Below are 26,815 nucleotides of genomic sequence, written 5' to 3'. Positions count from 1 at the left end.
CACACACACACACACACACACACACACACACACACACACACACACACACACACACACACACACACACACACACACACACACAATATTACTCCCTTATGAGTTCTTTTTTATATATATATAAAGTTCAGCATTAAAGAGAAAGTTGGTGGAGCAAAAAGAAGGCTAGAACTTTTTGTCTTCCTGCTGAACTCGCTTTGCTTTGGCAAAGAACATGCCACTCTCTGAGAGTTTGTACAGTAATGGCAGCTCTCCACCCCTTTAATGTAAAGCAGCACAGGCTACTCTCCCTCTATCGTTTTAGGACACACTTTGGTCAGAGCGATGAGTCCACCACCTCCACCGCTCCCTCCTGCCAACATTGCTTTATGATCCTCCTAAGAGCCCTGAGGAGCCGGAGAAGAGGGGCGCGTTTCCTTCTTACGCCACCAGATGGCAGCATTGCGCCGTTCTAACCGGCTGCTCTGCGGTATTGCTTCGATCTTGAAACACGCCTTCTGGCCAGTAAGGGGCGCTGTTGCACAGGTTTTCACAGCTACCCCCGCCCGCCTGCTTTCAGCTCCGGAAAGGTTGCGAGAGGTGGCTCTTAGTTCTCTGTGGGTTTCTCTGTAGTTTTTTTTTTCCAGACTTGCGCCGCTACATTTAAACACCTGTCCCATAGAAAGGTTTATTCGATAGGAACGAGGTCGCTATGATGGGTAGAAGAGCAGGACGCCTCCCACACACACACTTTTCTCTCCGAATTTTGCAACTTTTCAGGTTTGGAGGTCCTCTCTTCCCCCCCCCCGCCCCGACTCCTTTCTCCCACAAATCCAGAGCCCTCTGGGGGGAAATAAACCCGTAGCAACCCGAGGACAACAATGGTCGCATTAATCTTGCTCAATTAGCGTAATAAACCTTTGGCAGCTCTAAAGGCGGTAAAAGGACAAAAAGCTTCCCCCTCCCGTCTCATTCTCCCACACACACACACACACACACACACACACACACACACACACACACACACACACACACTCCCTCTTCCTCCCTGCCTAGCTCTTCCTTCCTCGCCCCTGCCGACCCTCTCCGTCTCCTCTTCTATGGGTCTCCGTTACGCTGTTTTCTGGGCTGTTTTTAATGATGCGGCGCATGGAGGGAGCTAAAATTAATTATAAGGTTCCTGACCAAGAGATGTTGGGGGGGGAGAGAGGGGGAGGGCGGAGGAGGGGGAGAGAGAAGGGCGGGTTGGTGGGGAGGGGGGGTACAGGCTGTGCTATTCAGCGGGTTTGGTGCTCGTAGAATTAGCCACCTGCCCTTGGCAGCGCAGCCGAGCGAGCGCCCGAAGGACAATTTGCATTGTGTGCGCCTTGCCTTGTTGGCGAGGATGCGGGCGCTGGAGGGCTGGGCGGACGCTGGAGCCCCTCGCGCGCCTGCCCTCCGGCTTCTCTCGCGGCTGCCACAGCCTGGAACCAGGTATGCTCAGGAGGCGGCCAAGGGGAACCGCTCCCAGGGGATCTGGTTCTCTCCCCAGCGCCCGGAGACTGACATCTTGAGCGACCCAGCCCCACTGCCCACGGCCTGCCCCTCTTAAAACCCTGTCTTAAAAAATATATATTTTAGCTGGTCGGGACGGCAGGACGGGGGGGGGGAGCGGGAGGCGACCCAGAATTCGTGGTTGGGAATGAGGCAAAAGTTGCTGCCTTGGATCGGATCCGTTCTGGTCCAGGGTGGAGCGGCTTGATGCTCCTCCAGGCAGCGGGAAGGGGAGCGCGCTCTGCTCAAAGCGCCCAGTCTCTCTCTCTCTCTCCCCCCACCCCACTCCCGCTGCTCGGCCGTAGCTTGGGGGCGACACGCAGCCCGATTCCAAAGGGATCCTCCGAGTGTTTGTCCTGTGTTTTACGGGGCGGCGAATGCACCGCTAAACGAAGGGAGTTTTTTTCTCTCCTCTCGGTGGAGTAAGGGGGTCTACTCTCTGAACAGAAAGCAGGTCCCCGGTGTTGTGAATTTCTTTTCGCGTTCGGGAAACTCAGGAGGGGAGGTTCGGCAACTGGGCAGTCCAAAAAATAATCCTCCAAATCTCCTTTTCTCTCCCTCCCTCTTTCTCTCTCTCTCTTTTTTTGCTCCTACTTTTTCTATTCGTTAGCCAGCGTTGGTCTCCGACAACGGCGTTCTCTTTACCCTGTTCAGGCTTAAAGCACGGCTCTGAGCGCCCGAAGGGTAAGAAGGAGGAAATCTTCATTTTAGAAGAAGGTGGCGATGGTGAAGAAGAAGATGATGATGCAACAGTAGCAGCAACGGGTGTTTTTTCAGCTGCCGCAGCAATTCGCCGCGCACCTGTCGCCCGTGGATAGAGTTGTCATTCTCCTCTCTGTAAGGGGGTGGGGGTGGGGGGGGAAAGAGAGGTTGTAATCTGGAGCCCGGCTTTGATTTATTCCTTTTCTATCAGTGATTAATGCGCCTTAATTAGGTAATCTCCAAACCATTATTTACAACGGGTGCGGACAAAGGGAAAAAGCTGATGAACCAGCACTTAAGTCGGTTTGAAATTATGGAGGTGGAGGAAGGGAATTGGGGGGGGGGTAGGTGGGGGCAGCGGCAGGAGCCGGAGGGAGACAGGGATGAGAGAGAGGGGAAAGAATCGATCCCAATTCCGGGCAGTTTGGAAACCGGCATCCCTCCAGCCACGAAGCCGTATCCGTAAAGAAACAACGGCTGGTATTTGGGACGCCGCTTCCCCCAGAAAGCTCCCCCATCCTTTTTTCTCTTTGGCTCCTGGCCTTTTAATCTCTCTCCTTTAAAATGAAAAAAAGAAAGAAAGCGGTGTGCTTCAAAACCGAGCGTTAGATCAACATGCAGTCGCCATACCGTCCCGGATTTCGTTCCAGATCTTGGAGGAAGCTCCTACTTACCTACCTACCTCTCGACCGGCTGAAATCCGGGAAACCCTTAGTTTAGAGTAATTAAAGTTGAAATGTGTAAGGCTTAGCTGCGAGTAAAGGTACCGAGGAGCGGGCGCCATCCAAGCGGGGATATTGGGTAAAAAACCTCTCCCGCGTCTGCACACTTACTTTGGCAGGGGAGGTCCCATTGAACTCAATGGGGCTTTCTTCCTAGTACGAAATGGGCGCCTCTCGCACCTGGGCGGCGCGCATCTTCAGGGGGAGCCGTCTGATGATGCGCGCGCGCGCTGAGGCGGATACAGGGCCCTGTGGATCCCACCTGTATCGATCAGACAGGAGTGGCGACGCTGGAAGAATGCATCTCTCTTTCTTCATCTATTATAGATCTCATTCGGGGACGTTGTTCGCCGCTGGGCGCATCTTTTGCGAGATCTTGACCCAAGCAGTAAATACAGAGGGTGACAGAGGAGACCACAACTCTTCCAACGAGGCAGCCCTCAACCTAGGAGTAAACCCACTGAGTTCAATGGAGCTTATTGTCATAGAGGTGTATGTATATATAGGAGTTCTGCGTCGGTTTGCATTAACTTTTTCCTAGGAATTCTGACTTGGAAGGAATTCTCTTTCCTTTGATTCGTTTTGTTTTATTTAATCTCTTTTTCAGGGTTCCTTCTCCCCCCCCCCCCCGAAGTGGCAATTTTTATTTTTTTAAAAGCAAAGTTTTAATTTTTTAAAAAATATGGTAAATCTGATTAAGAAGGGGTAAAAGAAACGGAAACCGTTCCCCGACTTGTCTGGGCGAATTACTTCGGAGAACGGGAGTCTCCGTAGTCACTACAGTTAATTACCCCTACCGGGGACTCCCAACAACGCGACCGCTGCCGAGATGGAGAGGTCAGCTGCAGGACGGTCTTCGAGGGTAAGAATCGGGAGAGTAAAATATAAATATAGGGCTTGGGGGGCGGGGAGGAGCGGCCTTGAATTGTGGAGCCCAAAAAATGATAATAAAAGAATCAAACGACATTTTAAAACGAACACGAGAAAATCTGAAGCGGAATCCTCCCAGGCCAAACAGTATTTTCTACCATATCAAACGGAAAAAAGAGAAAGGAAGGGGCTTCTTCTCAAAAGGAGAGTATGTTCTCTCTCTCTCTTTTTTCCCCCCCTTCTTTTTCCTTTTCTTTCCTCCTTTTTTGCCTCTCAAAGCTAGCTTTTACAAATGCTGAAAACAGGATTTGGAAGGAGAACGCAAAGGGCTATTACAGTAATTCTTTATCTATTTAATAATTTACTGTTTTTAGCTTTTAGTTCTGAATGAGGTAAGCCTCCTCCAGTGCTTTTTTTTAAGGAGAAAGGCGAGGTAAATTTAAAGTAAAATTTTAAAAATGCATAAACGAGTGGAGAACAGATTTCCAACTTCCATCCCTATTTCCATCCACCCCCTTACCTCCTCTTGTCCCTCTTTCCTGGAAAACGTCCCTTCCCCGCACCCGCCCCTGCCTTCCAAAAATAAATGTGAAACGAGAGTGTTCTCCCTTAGTAGAACAGTTGGGGAAACAAAGGGCAAATGTTCCTTGAACGTTTCAAGAAGGTGTGCCAGGAACCCATCTTGCTTCTCCGGCTCTCTTTCAGAGCATTCAAACGTCAATTTGCTGATTTTTTTTTTTGTTTTATTTGAATTTTTGTTTTCCTGAATCGGGTGGGGCGGAATTTTTAAAATTATTATTTGTTTATTTAATCCTGTAACATAAACGCCCAGGAGCAACAGCAACAGACACCACCAGTCGCCGCCTGGAGGGGGGGGAATGCAAATATGTGCCCCTGTTTTTATAGGCTTCTCCCGACCCACGAAGGGAGAGTGCCGGCGGGGGTGGGGTGAGGTGGGTGGGAGTGGGGAGGGGAGGGGAAGGGAGGATCAAGGGGCATCTGTTTAATTTGGAGCAATCCCCCCCCCTTGATGGTTTTGGAAAAGGGGAGGGTCGAGTCGTTTCCCTATTTAAAAATTATTAATCCCTCCCTCCACTTTCAATTCCGTTGGAAATAAAAAAAAGGGAGGGGGAGAAGATAAAAAGAAAGAAATGGATTAGGAAGGGTATCAAGCGGGATTATTGCGTTGTATCAGACAGATGGAGCCATACGGAACGACCGGGAAGCCCAAAACTCGCTCTCCCCCCTCTCTTTTGGCTTATCCACGAACAAGTCCTGTCCCAATCCATACCTACATCTACACCTAACTTGGAAACGTTACTTTTGCTGGATTATGATATGACGTCCAGTTGGCTAGGGGACTCTGGGAGCCGTACTCCAAAAAAAGTAACTTTTAAAAATCTCCGGTATCGAAAAGTAACATTCCTTCATCTGCTTTGATTGATGGATCTTCTTCGCCTCTGGAAAGTAACGCTCCGAGTCTTTGCCCTGTGTATCTCCATAAGGAAACATCCCAGCTCTTATCTACACATCTGAATATCTGGAAAGTAACGTCCCTGTTTTCTGCATATCTGTTGTTTAGTGTCGTGTCCGGCTCTTTCTGACCCCATGGACCAAAGCACGCCAGGCCCTCCTGTCTTCCACTGCGTCCCAGTTTGGTCAAGTTAAATATTGGTAGCTTCGATGACACTGTCCAACCATCTCATCTTCTGCCCTTCCCTTCTCTTCCCTTCACACTTTCCCAATATCAGGGTCTTTTCCAGAGAGTCTTCTCTCCTCATGAGATGGCCAAAGTTGGAGCCTCAGCTTCAGGATCTGTCCTTCCAGTGAGCACTCAGGGTTGATTTCCTTCAGAATGGATAGGTTTGCTCTCCTTGCAGTCCAGGGGGCTCTCAAGAGCCTCCTCCAGCATCACAATTCAAAAGCATCAATTCTTTGGTGGTCAGCCTTCTTTATGGTCCAGCTCTCACTTCCATACATCACTACAGGAAAAACCATAGCTTTGACTATGCGGACCTTTTGATGTTGAGCTTCAGACCTTTTTTTTTTTTTTTTTTTTTTTTTGCACTCTCCTCTTTCACCCTCATTACAAGGTTCCTTAATTCCTCCTCACTTTCTGCCATCAGAGTGGTATCATCTGCATATCGGTTGCTGATATTTCTTCCGGCAATCTTAATTCTGGCTTGAGATTCCTCCAGTCCAGCCTTCCTCCAGTCCAGCCTTAAATAAGCAGAGGAACAATATACAGCCTTGTCCTACTCCTTTCCCAATTTGAACTAATCAGTTGTTCCATATCCAGTTCTGTTGCTTCCTGTCCCACATATAGATTTTTCAGAAGATGGATAAGATGGTCAGGCACTCCCATTCCTTTACGAACTTGCCATAGTTTGCTGTGTTCCCACACAGTCAAAGGCTTCTGTGTAGTCAATGAAGCAGAAGTAGACATTTTTCTGGAACTCTCTGGCTTTCTCCATAATCCAGCGTATGTTAGCAATTTGGTCTCTAGTTCCTCTGTGCCTTCGAAATCCAGCTTGTACTTCCGGGAGTTCTCAGTCCACATACTGCTGAAGCCTACCTTGTAGGATTTTGAGCATAACCTTGCTAGCGTGTGAAATGAGTGCAATTGTATGGTCATTGGAGCATTCTTTGGCACTGCCAAAGGATTTTGAGCATCACCTGGACTTCACTCTCCAGGATGTTTGGCTCAAGGTCAGCACCCACACTATCTGGGTTGTCTGGGATAGCCAAATCTTTCTGATATAATTCCTCTGTGTGTTCTTGCCACCTCTTCTTGATGTCTTCTGCTCCTGTTAGGTCCCTACCATTTTTTTCTTTAACATGTCCATCTTTGCACAAAAGGTTCCTTTAATATCTTCAATTTTCTTGAACAGATCTCTCGGTTTTCCCTTTCTATTATTTTCCTCTGTTTCTTTGCACTGTTCATTTAAGAAGGCCCTCTTGTCTCTCCTTGCTATTCTTTGGAAGTCTGCGTTCAATTTTCTGTAACTTTCGGTATCTCCCTTACATTTTGTTTTCCTTTTCTTCTCTGCTTATCATAAGGCCTCGTTGGACAGCCACTTTGCTTTCTTGCATTTCCCTTTCTTTGGGATGGTTTTTGTTGCTGCCTCCCGTACAATGTTATGAGCTTCCATCCATAGTTCTTCAAACACTCTGTCCACCAAATCGAGTTCCTTAAATCTGTTCTTCACTTCCACTGTGTATTCATAAGGGATTTGGTTTAGATTATACCTAACTAGCCCAGTGGTTTTTGCTACTTTCTTCAGTTTAAGCCTGAGTTTTGCGATAAGAAGCTGATGATCACAGCCATAATCAGCTTCAGGTCTTGTTTTTGCTGACTGTATGGAGCTTCTCCATCTTTGCCTGCAGAGAACATAATCAATCTGATTTCGGTATTGCCCACCTGAGTTTCCGCTTGTGTTGTTGGCAAAGACTGTTTGTGATGACCAGCTTGTTCTCTGCATATCTACTTTTATCTATGTCTTGGCTCTTTTTGGGTAGCCACGGAGAAAGCCTTGCAGGTCACCAAGGGTCTGAGCTGCACGAAAGGGAGGCGGATCGTGGACGGTTCTCGTCCTTCACGCTAGAAAGGACCGCAGGCTGGTGCGTGATGGAGTATCTCGGTGGGCTTCAGGCGGCCTCATCGGATCTCTCGGGGAGGAGAAATCGCGCTTTCTCTCTGTGCTCCGCGGTATCTAGCTCGGCCTCATTTGCTGCCCGTCCCCAATTAAAATAAAATTCAAAAAAGGAACACCCCCGCTCCCCCCTCAAAGGCTGACAGTCTTCTCTGCTGAGGGCAAGTAGCTGAAAGCGAGGCGGGAGGGTAAACGAGAAAAGTCCCCCACCGAAACTACCGGCTGTTGAAATACCAGGAGTTGGGGAGGGAGCTGGAGAATTGGGGGGGGGGGTCCCCAGTTCTTCCCCTCAGGAGACGGTTGACCAAAGTAAAACTCCGAATTTTCTCCTTGACGGATTTCTAGTTATCTATTTCTTTGGATTTCCTTTCTGAAATTTAGGGCTACTGAAATAAAGGTTTTTTTTTTTAAACTTCCCTATGAATTGCCTTTTTAAAAAATAAATAACTTGTGGAAATCAGCAGAGTTAGCCAACATCCCACAAACGTTCCAGGTTCACCAACGCTCAGCGCCTTGCTTCCAAACGTCCCGAAAGCAATGGGACTTCTGCTCCTTTATTTTTTTTTCTCTCTCTCTTTTTTTAAAAAAATTCCTCAGCCAACCTTCCGAGCCGGTTCGGATGTTTCAGGCTGATACAGATTTTATTGACTGAAATAATGGAAACATTATCGGGATTTGCTCCGACGCCGACACTGATGGAGAGATCGCTACGCCCATCGACCGCTGTCTGGGCGTAAAGAAAGGACCACTTCGGTTGGAACTGAGAAAAACATTGTTTTTCCCTCCCCACTTCCTTTCTTCTTTTTCTGTGCGCGTTCTCTGATCAGAGCAGACGCAGAATAAAATAAAAGTGCATTTACTTTTTTAAATATACTACAAATCCCATCGCTCCCCCCCCCTTTTTTTTTGGGTCCGGCTCCCTGTAGTAAATCACCCCAATTAATCCCTTCGCTGCCCGCCCCGCTCCCTCGGTAGGGTCGCTTTCCTCTGCCTTGCATCTGTTTCCAGTTCGCACGTTCGGTAATCTGCAGCGGCCCGGAGCCCGGCCAGGAACATCGGGACGCCCAGGGAGCGGGAACTCCCGTTGCTGTGCCTCTCAGCCGCGGAAACAGCCGAAGGGCAGCGAAAGGGAGCGTACGGCCCTCTCGGCTGGAGGAGCCTTGGCTGGAGCAACTCAGCCTTTCCGATGGGGCGGAACGGACGGAGAGGGCGCAAGGCAGGATTGGCGGCTGGCAGAGCCGGAGAAGGGGTCGCCTGCGCCCGGAGGCGAAAGCGAAGTGGGTTGGACTGAAGGACACGAAGGGGTTAAAAGGAGCATCTCTCTCTCTCTCTCTCTCTCTCTCTGTGTGTGTGTGTGTGTGTGAGAGAGAGAGAGAGAGTGCAACTGAGACCCAATATTGTAAACACAGCTTTAAGAAATCCAGTTTAGAATAAAAATAAAATAAAATTAGCTCATGAATAATAATATCATATAAATTATACAAATAGTTCTTAATATTCTGCTCTTCCTTATTCCTTCCCACTGGGATCCAACCTGGGAATCCGGATTAGGCGAAGGAACTGCGCCCTTTGAACAATGCAAAACTCGGGTCAAGAACGGCAATGGGTTAAATACAGATTTAGGGGACGGAGGGGGGGGGGAAGAGAGGAAAATGCCTCCTCATCAGGAGTGTTTGTTTGTTTGTTTGTTTGTTGCGTTCCGAAAAGAGCGCTCCCTTCGGGGCGGGAGAAGGAGCGCCGGAACTCGACGGGAACCGGCCCCGTTCCTCCGCCCGCGGATTCCACCCCCAGTTACTCTAGAAAATGCCGGGAAGGGGGTGGGAGGGCCTTTGCCGTGGTTCCTCCTGGAAGCGTCAACAGATGGGGGGAAAGTGGGCTGCGGGGGCAGCTCGGTGGGGGGGGGGAGAGAGAATCCCATTGTCTGGGTTTCCGACAGATTTCGTTGCGCCCTGAAAAAGGCGGTCTAACGATCCTCTCAAGTCCGCTTGGAAAAGTAAAAGCTTACTGGAGGGGGTGTGCGGGGGGGGGGAGAGAAAGAAGGCGAGGGGATCGAGATGGGTGGGAGGGGGAAAGATGCATGTGGCTTTAATAGCAGTGAAAGTATTACAGAAGGATCAGATTAAGCGAGGGAGGGAGCTTTGGAACATCTGTCTAATGCAGCCAATAGAGATGACATTAGTGATATTGCAGGGAGGGAGAGGGAGAGAGAAAGAGAGAGCAGCAGATCGAGGTGGGATTAGGAGGGGGGAAAAAAACCTCCCAATCCGATTAGTCCCTGCCTCTCTCTCTCTCTCTCTCTTGCCAGCCGGAGGAGGGAGCCCGGGAAAGCCTCGACTGGAGGGAGGCGACTCAGAGGCCGCCGGCGGTGAGGGAGATGCATAGAGTGAATGAGAGAATAACAAAGGAGCCAGCTCAAGAATGGAAGAACTTGCTTCTCATATTTTTCACGTGCCGACGCCTCCTATCTTCAGCACAGGAAACATATATATGACATGTTGCTATTAGGGTTCAAGCGAAACGTTAAAGGAGTGGTTTTACCATTGCCCCACATCCCCTCCCCCACAGTCAAGCACGAGTTTGATCCCAGGTCTTGTGAGTCCTAACCCATGACTCTGTTCTATACACAACACTGGGTACCTATGTCCTTATTTACTTTGCCATTTGTGTATCTTTAGTGCCAGGCGAAGGGCTGCTAAGGGGGGAATTTCTGACTCTTGTACCAAAAGGACATAGTTTAAGCATAATGCATCTTGAGTGGGGTGGGCGATCGGGGCAGGGAATTGTACTGGGCTCACCCTAAGGCTGCAATCGAACTGTCAGTCACAACTCCATTGTGACCTTTGATCTACATCCCAGACTGAAACGGTCATTTTGCCCCTGACAGAAAACCCTGGAAATTGTAGTCCTGATTTACTCTCCGAACTGCAGAGCTGGAATAGACCCTACGGATCATTGAGTTCAGCCCCTGCCAAGGAGGCACAGCCGGGAATCGAACTCCTAACCTCTGCCATCTCAACCAGATGCATAAACCGCTAACCTATCCAGCATTCTTCAAACAGACACACCTCACTGTCACAAATCTTTGCAACCATTCAAAATAAAAACAAAAGCAGTGACACGAAAGAGTTTGTGTATGTATGTGTGCGAGAGCTTTCAGTCTCCCCAAATCCTCTCTGCTAGTTTGGTCTGGTAGCAGCAATTTGGGATCATTAAAGGCTGATTCCCCCATCCCGAGACCCCCATCAGCTTCCCCGGCTCAAAAGGGATCCTTAGGGAGCTTTGGAACCTGGCAAGGTCCAAATTAATTAAAGATAATAGGTCTTGGCTGATGACCTCATCAACCTTATGCACACAGAGCTGTGTCAACAGGATTCTGGCTCGTAGCATACAAGCTTGAGATCTGCACAATCCTGTTGCTTGTCTTTCGATTCCCTGTGTGTTCACAGTGTCCCTGTTATTTGAAGCAACATTTCGATGCCTATGCCTTTCCCCCTTCATGGCAAGGCTATAGTGCTGTACTGTGCTGTACTGTGTAAAGCTGCTTGTACTGTACAGAATTTGTGAAATGCTGGGCCAGCGCCAGGCTAGCTTTGGGGGTCAGAAGGCTGATTTGCAAGCCACAAAGGATTCGCCAAAATCTGCCTTGATCCCTTCCAACGGGGGGGGGGGGGGGACTGGTAGAAACCTAGATGTACCAAAATGTACCTGGGGAGAATCTTGGTGTGGCCTGGCTGGGGGATGCTGGGTGTTGTAGTCCAAAAAGTAAGATATTTGAGCCCTGCTACTGGAAGTACCCAAATACCATCATTAATGGCTGCTTTCAGTCCAATATCAGAACCTCAGTCTTTGTATTGCTCTGGCCTGCTTCTGATGCTGACGGGTGGATTTAACTAGAGCAGGAATGAGCAATTTCAGCAGATCCAAGAGCCATTTTTCTGCATTTGGGAATCTCTGGCCACACAGATCCCCCAAAGTGCCAAAACAAACAAAATCTCCACAAAAGAAAAAAGGTGGTGGAGATACAGGAGAGAGTCTTCTCTGTTGTTGCTCCTAGACTCTGGAACTCCCTCCCACAGGAGGCCAGGCTGGCCCCATCTTTGCTGTTCTTCCACAAGCAGGTGAAAACCATTCTCTTTGACTTTGAATGATGTAATCTGCCTTGGGTCCTTCTTAAGGAGAAAGGCAGGTTATAACTAACTAACTAACAAAAATAAATAATAGTAAATAAATCTAGAAGTACTGAGTCCATGTCCAGTTTTCAAAAATTGTGAGGGATTTATTTATTTATTTATTTATTTATTTATTTATCTATCTATCTATCTATCTATCTATCTATCTATCTATCTATCTATCTATCTATCTATCTATCTATCTATCTATCTATCTATCTATCTATCTATCTATCTATCTATCTATCTATCTATCTATCTATCTATCTATCTATCTATCTATCTATCTATCTATCAGTGTTGGGATTCAACAGAGTATGAGGATCCTGAATTCTATTTGAAAGGTAAATAGCTCTTTCCATAGGCTTCTAGCAGAAGCAATTCACCTCCCCTCTTTCTCTCTCTCTTTCTCTGTGGTGTTTGTGTGTGTGTGTGTGTGTGTGTGTGTGTGTGTGTGTGAGAGAGAGAGAGAGAGAGAGAGAGAGAGAGAGAGAGAGAGAGAAAGGAAGGGAAAAAGGAATATGAACAGAGGTGGGTCACAAGAACAGATCTGATGGGCTGCATTACACCCTTTGGCCAGCCTTTGCCCACCCCTGACCTTGAGGAACAACTAAGAGGGTTGATGTTTGAGAGGAGAGAAGAAGTGATACAGGGCATGCAAAGAAAAGTATCATTGCCTGGATCATAGCTGTACCCAGCAGAAACAGCAGCACCTCCCATTTGCAAGTTGTCGTCTTTGGTCTTACTGCCAAGAGTCGTTTATTCTTCAAGTCTGACTCATCGTCTGATTAGCATCCAGCTCATGAATTACAAAAAAGGATGTCCTGATCGAAATTCACAGAAGTAATTCATTTTTGTAAAGATGGCAGGAAGGGATTTTACTTTTTTTAAAAAACTTTACTTTTAAAGGATGAGGGAAGGAGAAGCAGGGAGGGCAGGGAAGGAGGGGACAGGATAGAGGAGGAAATGAAATCAGCTCCCTCAAGGGTGGATATAGTAGTAAAACAGGGAGAGAGGCCCAAAAGTTCCACGTGTGTGCACAAAAATGCAACTTTGCAGGCACATCTCCAGGAAGCATCTCACATCAACTTCATGTTTTCGAAGTTACAACATGTAGATCACGTCTATCTCTGAGGAACACAATTGCCATATACAGTAGCAGCTGCCTCTTTCCTCTTTAGTGCACCGAGCCACTTGATCGTATTAGGCCTCTGGTTTATGCATACTATCCGCTAAAGGGAACACAGGACAAAATTATTTGAAGACCCAATGTGGATATCCATCACTTCCACAGGGACATGTTAGAACATAAGGCCCCAGGCCCAGCACAAGATAAGTCACTGCGGGGATGACAAAATGTACAAGGAGACAATGTATGTTGGCTTCGTGTAGGATGGGGGATAAATTAATGTCAGTGCAAAAGAATACAGAGCTAAAATGCAAATCTTTATTTGTGTCAGAGTGTTGCCCAGTTCAAAATCAGGGACGCCCATGAAATATAGACACAAGCAAAAACCAATCAAAATGTCAAGATATTTGGCTCTTTTCGACCAGAAGAAGCCAGAGCTTGAGATGTGTGCAGAAATTTTTCCCTGACTTCAGCTCTCATCTAGGGGGTTGTTGTCCATGAAGTTGCTGGGTTCAGTGCTGTTCCAGTCCAACACTTCTGGAAGTGAAGGATTTGCCAGTTGCATACCCTTGCCCAGGGGAGGCCTGAGTGTCCTCACAATCCTTTCCCACTCTTTGGGGATGCTCTTTCTTATAACAATCCTGTGCCCATCAAGTCAATTCTGAGTAGAGAATATTCAGAAGTGGTTTACCGTTCCCTTCTTCTGGGGGTGCCCTGGGACTGTGCAGCTTGCCCAAGGCCACCCAGGATGGCTCTACCCACAGGAGACACACTGTGGGATTGAACTTCCAACCTCTGCCTAAATCATTGAGCTGTCCAGTCAGCAACTCCTTCCATGTTTCCCAAAATGCAAACGATGATGATGACAATGATTCATTATAGTGACTATGATGATGGTGAAGGTGTTTTACGATGATATCCTACCTTTGCTCCAATGAGCTCGAGGCAGCATTCAGGAATCCCCTCCCTGTTTTATTGTCACAAAACCCTTGTGAAGTAGGTCAAGTTAAGGGACAGTAACTTGTCAGAGATCATTAAGGTGATTTCATGGCTCAGTGGGGGATTAGAGCCTGAATTTGCCATGTGGCAGACGAACCAGACAACAACAATGAAAACAACAACAACAACAACAACAACAACAACAACAACAACAACAACAAGAAGAAGAAAACAGCAACAAGGTACGGTCCAGGTAAAGCCTTTTAAAGTTTTGTTGGCTTTTGTGTGGAAAGAAATGGTTAACTTTCTCCCATTGTAATCAACAGGAGTCAAAGGTACTTAACTTTAGATGGATAGAGCTCCCTTCCTGCTAAGTGTGTCAGTGCAGGCCAATTCATCTCAGGGCTTTTGCAATCAATAGAGAAAACCATGGAACCTCAGAATAGGTTGACTGAGCTGTCACACATAATGCTGCCTGCCTGGTTCATCACCATTAGCAAATTTTCTAAAAAAGTATTTTTCTTTATAAACATAGCTTGAAGGAAATTATGCTTTTCTGGGGGAACAACTATGCAAAGTCACAGATGCAAATCAGAAAAGAGGAGATGATGATGATGATGATGATGATGATGATGATGATGATGATTATTATTATTATTATTATTATTATTATTATTATTATTATTATTATTATTATTATTATTATTATTATTATTATAACACCAGGAACAGTCAAAATTAGAAAAATATTAACTGGTATTATACAATAGATACAAGTTTTAACAAAAAACCTAAGTATCTGTTAAATATTGGCACAGTAGGTACACTGTTCCTAATATTGCCATTTTTGTAGCTCTGATGGTGTGATTTCTGAGATCTGCAACTGCATATAGTACTGTGTGATTATTATTATTATTATTATTATTATTATTATTATTATTATTATTATTATTATTATTATTATTATTATTATTATTATTATTATTATTATTATTATTATTATTAAACTTACATTCATGTGCTGACCTTCTTCTCATTCACTTCAGGGGACAGAGAGAGCTCTACTCTTCTCCATTCTCTCCAGCTGTGGAATAGGTTAGCCTGAGAGACCAAATCAATGTCAGTCAATGAATTTTATGGAGACCTGAGCCAGCATCTCCTCAGGGCTAATCCAATGCTCTATAACCACTGCATAAAATACATTTAATATTTGATTTGAAAACTTATTTGTGACATATCTGAAAAAAAAAAAACCCAACCTCAGAAGTTATGAGTTCCATCAATCTTTAAGAACTAACTAAATGTTAGGAGCAAAATCTGTCTGGATATTGCTGACTAATACTTCTCTGCCATACACATATTTTTGGTAATATTCAGTAAAATAAACCTCATGTGTGAGATGATCGTATTCAACATTTCTCTGGTCCCACCTTAGAATTTGACTGCCGTATGCTGAGAATGGAGAAACTCTGAACTTTTGTGTGGCATCTTTCCGAGTCTGGTTTCCAGCTAGAGCTGGTTGTGGGAAAAGTGGGTTTGTACAGTGACTTTGATGATATATTTTATGTTGAGAGCTGCTTGGCTTATTTCCACATTAAAAACAAACTTACATTTTGTGGTAAAAGACAGACTTTGAGAGAATTTTTTTGAGCCAATATTTCTTACAAATTTGGGTAAATGTGGAGGGGGCATGGCTGTATGCTGTTATTTAAGAGTAGTTAATGAGGGTCAAATCACACAATATAATTAGAAGCAGTATTCTCTCAAGTGGCGAAACACATCTTTTTGTCACAGCATGGTTTTGTTTTTTTTCACCTCTGTGATTTTTCATTCAAGCCTCCTCTGGTCTTTGATTGGTTACTGGAAGATAAGCACAACCTTTATTTCCAACTTCTGAGGAAATTACACTGTGGGAGGAAAAAAACATGTTAATGCTAATGAAGATGGATTTCTCTTAATGTTTACTTCAATCCTTTTTTCTTATAGTTTTACAAAATCCAACCCAAGTCATCCAGACCTAGATGCAAGCATGGGGTAATATCCTCTAGCTATCAAGTGGGGACTAGAAACTTCTCTTTATCTTGAGCTTCTGTGTAAGAGATCTGAGTTCTGCTGTTTGAGTTGTGTGTGCCTCTTTTTCTATGTGCCTTCAAAGTTCAGCAAAACTTTGTAGGGTGAAGTCTGAGTTTGGATGCTCAGAAACTCTTGCCAATATCCTGTCTGTCTTTGACTTTGTTTTTCCTATCTCTTGCTTTGGCCCAATCCAATGTTGGCACAAGCTCCTGTACAAATTACTCCCAGGGGAATGCAGGGCTTGACAAGGAAAAAAATGTACATCCAAGATCAAAGGTCAATCTCTCTCCTCCATCATAAAGACTCTTTGGGTGGTCTTGGACAAATCACTATCTCTTGGCCTCAGTTTGTCATCTGTAAAATGGGTCTGTTAAAGACCTGGCTTACATGGCTGCTTCGAGAATGGATGAGTTAAAAAAAGCACACAGAAGACTTAGGAGTGCTACATTCGGTTAGCTGGAAAAAAGTATTAATAACAATAATCTGAGGCACAACCCTCCTAACCTACACTCAGGTCCAACCTTTGACTTTTTCTCCTGTCTTGCTGCAATGAAAATATTTAATTCATTTGTAATATTTAGAATGTCAACCTCGAAGTCCATTTGATAACATAAATTTTGCGTTATTTATGTGGCAGACACTTAAGGATTTAAATAATTCTTTAAAATATTTACATTTTTGTCTCCTGACATCTTGTTTTACACTGTGTTTTATAGGTCTTCGTTTCTATTTGATGTAGGCTTCAGACTTGAGATTTATAGTTCGACACCTCGCAACAAATTCTGTAAATATTCCACGGGGGCTTGATCCTCCAACATAAACAGTCCTTCCTATTGGAGACCTGAGGGAAACCAGACCTCCTCATTTATTATGTGATATCCCAAAGTCCAAGGGGATGTTGATCTTCTTTTCCAGGAACATCTTCTTCAATAAGAAAAATGGAATGTCATCGGGCTAAGGTGAATCATAATAAATGTTACTGCCTTGGCTGACACTGGGATATAAATCAAAGAAAGTTGTGAGAAATATTGGTGACTCTCCCCACTCTAGCTTTCAGATCAGCTTTATAAATTAAACACTATGTGATGACAGCGTAGGGTTGGTAAGTAAACCAGTTGGGTAGATAATCACCATAGTAACACAGGGGGTAAAAAAAAGCATTAACCAGCTAAAACCAAAACAACACACGGGGTGTAGCTGTTTAATATGGTACTGGGAATGAAATGTGTTTTTAACTGACTGAGGGGGAAAGATAGTTGGAATAATTAGAGTGTGCACATGTTAAACATCCCTGGATGGAGGGTTGAGGACTGATGAAGCACAGTTATTTGGGTTTGATTTAGGACCTGCTGTCATTGCTGGAACATCGACAAGTGCAGCTTCTGAAGCTCCTGGCCATGTTAACTGAGGGATTCTAGGAGTTTTATGTCAAAAGCATATCTTCTTAAAGCTTTGAGTTGGATCATGAACATGAAGAGAAGTTATTGTCCTAAGCATGAAAGCTCTGCTGAGGTAATCAGTAGCAACCAACGTATTTTGTTATATACATTCACCTCAGAGTTCCTTGTGATATTCAACCCCCAAATTTCCCCCACTTCTCAGCTTTTCAGTTCCTTCTTTCTGAAGGATCTTATGAATTCAGTGGTTTATCTTCTGCCCCTTGAGCTAATCTACAGGGTAATGGAAGATGTGCAGTGGAAGCATGTTCATACAACGGTGTAGAGATACATTTAGAAATTATGGGGTCATCATAATAGTCCCTATAGCCAGCCAGACCCCATAAGAAGGACTGAAAAACATAAGCAGCTGGATTTACCCATATCAAAAAATGAGGAGCCAGACTTTTGTAAAGTTAATGGTTCTTAATAGCCTTTCAAAAGTCCTTTTTAAGGAAAAAGGTGGGGTAAACACATTTTAAATAAATAAACAATACATTCCAGTTCCCTCAAATATTTCGCATTACAACAGAAATAGCTTGCAACAGAATACTCCCCCAGAAAGTCAATTTCTATCCCTGCTAGTGTCAGAACTGCAGCTATGCTGAGGAAGGAAAAAAAAGCTTGGGAGGGGTGGGGGCAGGATGACAGATAATATCCCAATTGCTGTATCTCAGAAAGTTGTGGAGCTTTAACTCTATAGACCCTGGCTATTCTATATCACTGCCATAAGGTGCAGTGGAAGCACAGTGTTGAAGAAAGATTCATTCAATTGACATTGAATCAGTGCTATACTGTCTTTCACCTTGGGCAACAAAAATGTCTTGGACTTGTCCTAATAGCACTTCCTCTCCTCTGAATGACCTTCTGAATTATGGTAGGCTGCCCAAATTCTGATCCCTGTCAGGTATCGGCCACAGAACCATTATTCTGACTTATCAGGGCTCCACGGAGGGGGAGGATTTCTATAAGTTAATAGGTCTCAACTTTTCTCTCTCCTTCTTTGCATTAGTTAACCTCTTCTCATCCAAACATCAAGCAATTGCTAGGACTGTTCTTAAACAAGTTATCCAGAAAGGAGGTAAAACGTTAGGTAAGAGCCAGCTAATTGCATCCTGATTGACAGGGTCAGAAGTTTAGATTTCCCCTTTGAAAACTTATGTGAGGAGAGTGCATGGTCTCAGAAATCTTGAGAAAATGATTACTCAAGCTACATGGCCAAAATTCCCTATTCTGGAGGACTGTCACCTTATTACTTTCTTTAAAGCAAACCTTAAAAATTATTTAAAGTACATTTATCTATTCAGTCTGTTTCTTGAACCTTTCTCTCTAGACAGGTCCCTCCCTCCTTGTTTATAAATGTATATGTTTCATTTCAGGAAGCCCTTGCTTGCTAGCCTGTACTATGCATGTTCACTCTTATAACAAAGTGGCAGTTTTTCCTTTTGGAAAGGCCATTTTGAAGATCAGTATTTCACCCCCTCCAGCCTGGATTATTTCCAAATAAAGAAAATGGGTGGAACCAACCATTCGTTTTCAAGATAAGCAAGATTGGCCTTTTTCAATTTATATGATCTGTTTTAAATCTGGGGATGTTTAGGGTTGCCTATTTTTGAAAGGAGGTGGAATAAACAGTTTTACTTTTAAAAAAATCATAACACAAAACCTTTTGCTTCCTCAGATTTGGCAGAAAGTAAGAGCAGATTGTCTGTTACAACTAGGCTGAAGTTGATACTGATCTGAAGTTCAGTATAAAAGTTATAATTTTTGTTTGGGCTGACCCCATTTGTAGACTTGCCTGATTGAATGTTGATTTCCTCTGCCAGCACAAGAACATTACCTTCTAAAATCAAGTTTCTGAGCTCTGGTAATGCCTGTAGACTTACGAGAAGCAACTTATTGTGATTACACTGAAACAGGATGTCAGAGGAGACAGGCCCTTAGTCTTATCCGTAAACAGACATTTCTACCCTTTTTGTTTCTTACTGTCTGTTTCACAGTGAGGCCATTGCTCTGAAGTCATCACTGTAGAATCCTCTTCAGAGCATCCCCTGTTAACACCCACGACAACAGGTGGAGAAGGACTGCATAAGTGGGATATTCACTCAACCCCCCCCCATCCTTTGTCCATTTAACAAGCCTACACAAACCAGAGGGAAGTGAAACCAATGTGGAGGATATATCAGGGGTCCCCTACCAACTGTCCTCAGAATGAAGAAGCTACTTGCATGAGTAGTGAAATGTTCCAGCCTTATAAGAAAGAATAAGAAACTGAGCATCCAGTTGCCATGACTCAACTTCTAGATAACCTCACCTGGATTACTATCTTCACAGATACTCGTATATCCCCTGGGATGTATTTTCCATATCTGAAAACAAAGTTGTATAATTTGAGTCCTTTTGATCTGTTTTAAACTATTGTAATCAGTGATGCAAAGCTTTTTTTTCTTGCAGGTGAAACAACATTCTAAAACTTTTTTCTATACTATGCGTTTTTGCGCATTTTTCACATTCTGGAAAAACTTAAAGGAAACACTTTTGTGCAAAGTCTCAAGTTTCAGTTTTGTTTCTTTTGTATGTGTGGTTGTGTTTGCTTTTTTTAACCTGTTTTGATGCTAATCAAGAAGATGTGGCACCCTTTTAACTATTGTGCAGGAACAGAAAGTCATTCAGTGGTTGGCAGTTTTTGATCTGCTTTTTCATTGAGGATGAGAAAAAAATGTGTCTGCAACATCCTTCATTTTAATAGATGCCTGATTTTTCATTAGGGCACCCATATTTTGAGATTAATGCTGCTGATCCTGACCTTAACAGGTCTGAAAATTCAATCATTCTCTTTACCCACAACTAGTACTAGGTGCTAATTCATGCCAATTTGTCTTTGATAGAAGAACTTGAGATTTTTAAAAACTTAATGTGAGGAAAACCAAAGTTCATAGATTCATTCATCCAGGCAAAGGGCTTTGAGTGTGTCATTCTTATTGGTTTGAACCCTACTCTTTATATCTTTCATTGAGAAGTGATTCATGTATACATATCTCTTCACTTGATGAATGTGTGAACTGTTTCCATTGGGAAACACATCGTGGTGGCCATTTCATGCATGAGATTCCTCATGGGATGTTGCACATACCAGATGATGACCACCAGCAGTGGGTGGCTGTCCAACCTGGACTGTTCAGGCATCATTTCTGGAAGGTTGTATCCAGTTCTGAATGCTGCATTTTTATACAAATTTTAGCACACCCAAGCATCTCTAGAGGAAGGTACCAACCACTAGTTCCTCTAAAGAAGGCACTGCTTTGAGCTCAGAATAAGTTCACAAGGGTGTGGACATCACCTGTGGAAACCCTTTCAGGGTTGAAAGAGCTGAGTCTAGATAGTTAAAGTGGGAACATGATAACTGTCTTCAGTGATCTCATGTGTAGAATATAGAGCAGACTTGTGCTCTCTTGCACCGAAAAGCAGGTCTAGAATTACTGCAGAGCAGGCAAGCTTTGGGAGTTTGGCTCCCATTTTTCTGGGACTCACCATGGACCATACCAAGCCTGCTGAAAGGGGGGAAATTCATGACAAAACCAAAGTAATAGTGTCCAGAAGTCGCTTTCTGGTTTGATAAAAAGCATTTTTACAAGGTTAACACCTGTGCATGTTTAAAATGTGAGTTGTGAAACATGCAGGCTCCCAGGAGTGGCACTCCCTCCCTCGTTGTATGGCCAGATGTACGTACATCAATATTTTTATCTATTCACAGAAGCAGAAGGTGTGTGCAAGGGGATCTCCTCTTTCCCCCAGAGCAGGTAAAGGTAAAGGTTCCCCTTGTCATTTTAGTCAGGGCCTATACTTAATGGTATAGACATTTTCTGGAGGCAGATTTGGGCTGCACTTTGGGAGAAATATCGTGATCACAAGAGGTGTTTGATAGTGTAAAGCAGTGGTTCTTAACCTTTGTTACTCAGATGCTTTTGAAGTGCAACTCCCAGAAACCCCAGTCAAAACAGCTGGTGGTGAAGGCTTCTGGGAGTTGCAGTCCAAAACTCCTGAGTAACCCAAGGTTAAGAACCAGTGGTGTAAAGGATAGCTTCAGCAAGGGGTAGTGGTGCTCCATGGGTGGGGTGGCCTCTTAAAACATCACAAAGAATGGGGACATGCAACAGCAATAACGAGATAAAGTAGGACACTGATCTGGATAACATTGCACATGCTAGGTTATATGCACAGATGCAAAATTAGTTCTGACTAATTTATAATTGAAACTGAATTGCAATACATCTTACCTGAGTAAGGAAGACAATGTCCAGGTAACCCTATTGCCTGTTGAGTCTATGGTCCAGATTCCTACTGTGGTGGTCAAGCTTTAAGAGCCCTGATTTAAGAGCCTTACAGTACTTTATCTTTAAATCAAAGTTGGACTAGGCAGTGCTTCAAATGGAGGACCTCATCCAAAGGAAAACTGTTCTGCCTAAAAGAGGATGTGTGGCCACCTTGTTTATAGGAAATACTTAAGCAGAATCATCTTACATTAGAAGTGACTTGATAATATTAGCAATGCAACAAATAGAAGCAGACCTTGAACAGCCATTTGCTGGAGCTCCTGAAGTTGTACTGCTGAGTTGAGGAGAACATTAGGCTAAAATCTAAGGTCATCCAACTCCAGCACTCTAGTATTTTTATGATTTCATGACGCGCTGCTTGCACTGCCCCTTCTATTGGCCTACAAGCAAGACCAGTCCTGAGTTAGAAAATGTTGCTTTAACTCACCTGCTTTGGGTTTTATTAAACTACCAGGAAAGGGTTAAATTATATTTATACGCTATATTTCTGGACCCTGTGGAGTCTCATTTGCACCTGCCAATGGCTTACTGATAAATATACACTGCTAGAAATTCAACAGCAGAGGGCCAGAGGGTTAGATAAATAGCACATGACAAGCTGAACACCAAAAGGTTAGTACTTTCCCAGCTCATGTTCTGACACGTTAACCCTCATAAACACTCTGACAGCCAGTGCTGCTTGGTGCCTAAGAGACTGAGCAGTGAACTAGGAAGTCACCAATTCAAATCTCACCTTTTTTTTGTCAGTGGCTGATCAGACACAAGCTGCCAACCCTTACACTGCAAAATGGGGATAACAATAAGTGGGACCAACAACATGGTGTAGTGGTACTTCACTGCCATGGCACACCACCTTCGGAGACACCTTTTTTGTTTTCTTTCTTTTCCTTTGAAGAGAGGTGGGCTAAATATATATTGATTTGGGCTTCTTTTCTGTACTTCTGCAATGCTTGTGGATTTACTGTAAATGACTGATACCCCTATTTTGAGCATGGAAGATACCATTTTTTGTCTATTTAGGCCCTGCCATATACAATCTGAATACTGCATATAGAGGCAGTTACATATTATTCCCATTCATTCATTCATTCATTCATTCATTCATTCATTCATTCATTCATTCATTCATTCATTCATTCATTCATTCAACTGATATTCCTGCCTTCCTGATGAGAACCCAGATCGATCATTGTTAGGCATCCTTCAGTCTCGAAAGACTATGGTAATGTGCTCTGTATGAAGGACTTGGAACAGCATCTAGTGTGGCTGAGGAGGCCAATTCGAGAGTGACAATCCCTTCCACACTGAAGACAAATCCAACCTGTCCCCTGTCCAGCTCCCTGGTTTTGCTTGTTTCGGGACTTCCTCTTTGCCTCGGCCTGCTGAACAAGGGTCTCTTCAAATTGGGAGAGGCCGTGATGCACCGCCTGCCTCCAGGCTGAACGCTCAGATGTCAGGTTTTCCCATCTGTTGAGGTCTATTCCTAAGGCCTTCAGATCCCGCTTGCAGATGTCCTTGTATCGCAGCCATGGTCTCCCTCTGGGGCACTTTCCCTGCACTAATTCTCCATACAGGATATCCTTTGAAATCCAACCATCAGCCATTCTCACGACGTGCCCAAGCCAATGTAGACATCGCTGTTTCAGTAATGTATACATGCTGAATATTCCAGCTCGTTCTAGGACTACTCTGTTTGGAACTTTGTCCTGCCAAGTGATACCAAAAATCCGTCGGAGGCAACACATTTGGAAGGTGTTCAGCTTCCTCTCCTGCTGTGCACAAATGGTCCAGGACTCACTGCAGTACAGGAGTGTGCTCAGGACACAGGCTCTATAGACCTGGATCTTCGTATGTGTCGTCAGCTTCTTATTGAGCCATACTCTCTTTGTGAGTCTAGAGAACATGGTGGCTGCTTTGCCAATGTGTTTATCCAGCTCGACATCCAAAGAGAGGGTGTCAGAGATGGTTGAGCCAAGATACACAAAGTCATGAACAACCTCCAATTCTGGTGTGGAGATGGTAATAGAAGGAGGTGAGTCCATGCCCTGGCCCATGACTTGTGTTTTCTTCAGGCTGATTGTTAGTCCAAAGTCTTAGCAGGCTCATAAATGACAGTTATAATCACAAGTTACAAATATCAAAAACTGCAAATATAAAATCACAGATCAGACACAGTTATACCTAGAATTATAAATATCTACAACAATAGACACAACTCCAGGAGGCAGTGGAAGACAGGAGGGCCTGGCGTGCTCTGGTCCATGGGGTCACGAAGGGTCGGACACGACTAAATGACTAAGCAACGACAACAACAATAGATTAACATGCCTACAAAAATACTTTTAAAAAAACACCAAAAGAAGACAAGGAGCAGTCAAGGGCAACCTGCATATGTGCTCATTCTCTAAAAGCTTATATAAACAGAAATGGTTTTGATTGGCATCTAAAAGACAAAAGGTCAAGACAACTTGAGACAGTTCTCATCCAGGTTTCCATCACTAAGAAAAGCTCAGCCATGCTTGATAGCCCTGTAGAACTCTGTACTTTGGGACACTACAAACAGATTTTCCCTAGCTGATCACTGATCTTGGCTAGATTAGTCCTGATCACTCAAAGGATGTGATTACACCAGGATTTGTCCTGCTGTTTGGTGTGCTCCGAGGACAGGCTGGTTCACTTCTTCTCCTGGCGACCACAAAATGTAAATGCCAGCATGAACCAGTCCATCCCCAGATCATTCTTACCTGCACCTTTTTGGCTCCCTGTCAAGGACTATTCTTTTTAGGTGTGGGTAAAATTGCTCCATTTTGGTTTCATTCCCTCACATGCAATCGCTGAGATCAAACCAAAAATGGATGACTTGCTTTTGATGCCCCAATAGACAGCTTAAGCCACTTAGCAATATTGAGAAATTGAAAACTTCCTCTGCTCCTCCATGGAAGGGGACAAGGAGGAGGCAAAGGTTATTCTCCCCGCCCCCCGAGGCTATTTAGGGCAGCTCTGATGTCTATATACATCAGAGCTGCCCTAAATACTATACATAAAATAGTTATATAAAAAAGTGAAAGCTTTCTCCTGGGAAGAGGAAGGGAAAAGGAGAGATACCTTTTTTTTTTTGTTTTCTTTCTTTACCTTTAAAGAGAGGTGGGCTAAATATGGTCACTTGAGGTGTGGCGTGATTTCCTGTCCTGAAACTACCAGATCTTTGCATGTATATATAAAGATTGCACCAAATAGTATACCACACTTCAAAGTGACCTTAAGAGATTCTATTTAGCCCATTTGAGCCATCTCCACGTTGGCTGTTTAGCCAAGCCGAATCCTTCAGGTGTCTGGATCCTCAGTTATTTAGGACTTTGTATACTAATACTACAGGGATGTGGTGGCGCTGCGGGCTAAACCGCAGAAGCCTGTGCTGCAGGGTCAGAAGACCAAGCAGTCGTAAGATCGAATCCACGCAACGGAGTAAGTTCCCATCGCTTGCCCCAGCTCCCACCAACCTAGCGGTTCGAAAGCATGCAAATGCAAGTAGATAAATAGGGACCACTTCGGTGGGAAGGTAACAGCATTCCGTGTCTAAGTCGCACTGACCATGTGACCACGGGAGATTGTCTTCGGACAAAACGCTGGCTCTATGGCTTGGAAATGGGGATGAGCACGGACCCCTAGAGTTGAACACACTGGACAAAAATTGTCAAGGGGAACCTTTACCTTTACCTTTATACTAATACTAATACTCAGAATCAAAGGTGTCAAGTTCTCTTGCTTCAGTCATACTCAGCCAAAAGGTATATAAAAATAAATTGGAGCATTTTAAAGTAGTATGCTAAATCTTCATTTACTTATGCATTAGTTAATTATGAAGATCTTATGACTAAAATAAATGTTGTATTATAATTATTCTTGTAAATTAGAAATTTATATTTTTAGCAAAACAATTAGTATGAAAGTATAGAGGATGCAATTTTATACTCTTGCCTTGGGAACAAAATTGGCTGGTTAGGACTTTGACTCAAATGATGACACTGTATTAAAGAGCATAGCTTGACAATAGAGCCACTTGCTGTGCATGCAGAAATCTTCTGGAGCAATTCTTAGTCCAAAATAGTTCTCATGTGGCTGCTGAAGGGCAGGTTAAGTAAGATTCCCACCCCAGGTCCAGATGAGTAGAATCTGTACCTGGGATCATGGAAAGACACCACTGAGCAACAGAACACTGGTGTGTGGGGCAGTGGTGTAATAAGATAAAGAGAACCTCATATGAAAGATTGTTAATGTTATACATCTAATAGAGGTAAAATGCCCTGGGCATATGAAAGATGTCTATAAATGGCATTGTTAAATCTGATTGTTTTTGGTTGAAACAGGGCTGAAAATAGGTATTGCTGGTAAAGTAGGAAGATTAAATAATGTATAAGTAAGCATAAAATCAATGTTTTCTGCACCGCTCAACTGTGCTTCTCTGGCAGTTTCCCCATTTTTCTGATGGAAAATCGTATTGTTCTCCTGATGTGTGGTCAATTTTTAAATAGAAGAACAGCTTGTTATTTCTGCTTGCCCATTTTCAAGTCTAAAGGCCTCAGCTGATATTGCTGTAGTAGAAAAGAAAATATAATCAAAAAATGACCTTCAACTTTAATCAGATATAAACAGAGAATTTGCTTACTTTACCATGGAAACGGATGTGATCCATCACAGTAGCCCATAAATAATGTGTCAAACTGTTGCACTGATCAATGACGATAAGTAATTGAAAAATAATGTGATCTTAAGTCCTCCATGTAAATGTTTGCAGGCCTATTGCAATTCTCCCAAGGTTGTGTGAGTTTTGATGGATTGCTCCTTAAATCCAAAAGTTGTGGAACTTACATGGAGTAGATTCAAACTTTATCCACTGCATTTGGCTTTACCCAATACACTCAGACTATATACTGAACACTGGATGTGTATCTTGATTTAGCCCCCACCTTAATGAAGAACATAGTGGGTGGCCTTGGGAAAGACACAAATAAAGTATGAAATTCTTTACTGCAGGATATGGTGATGGTAAACAGAAAGGTGATTTTAAAAAGAATTGAAACAAAATCTTGTAAGAGCTATGAAGAATGAAGCCAGCCTAAGGAACTGTGCTGCCTGAGGCAAAGGAACAAGGGCACACCCTCTCCCATGCCACATGGAAAGGCAGACATATTATTTTTATTGTTTTAAAAGCCTGTTTAATGGGGGTTTGAGGAATAAAACATGGGTATTATATGTAGCTCAAGTTAGTAAGTTTTTAA

At 43.9% G+C, this 26,815-nt stretch overlaps 1 long non-coding RNA gene across 1 annotated transcript; it reads left to right on the top strand.

Moving 5' to 3' along the window:
• Nucleotides 1-1,217: 1,217 nt before the first annotated feature.
• LOC140704985 (uncharacterized) lies at nucleotides 1,218-8,946 on the top strand. Its single transcript, XR_013541135.1, has 4 exons — nucleotides 1,218-1,449; nucleotides 2,120-3,795; nucleotides 7,323-7,512; nucleotides 8,054-8,946. It is a non-coding gene; the product is annotated as an uncharacterized LOC140704985 (long non-coding RNA).
• The last annotated feature ends 17,869 nt before the right edge of the window (nucleotides 8,947-26,815 follow it).

Source organism: Pogona vitticeps, chromosome 2 (assembly GCF_051106095.1).
Source record: "Pogona vitticeps strain Pit_001003342236 chromosome 2, PviZW2.1, whole genome shotgun sequence".
Classification (NCBI taxonomy): Eukaryota; Metazoa; Chordata; class Lepidosauria; order Squamata; family Agamidae; genus Pogona; species Pogona vitticeps.
Note: the sequence above shows the minus strand (reverse complement) of the source record. Positions and strands in the feature narration are given on the sequence as shown.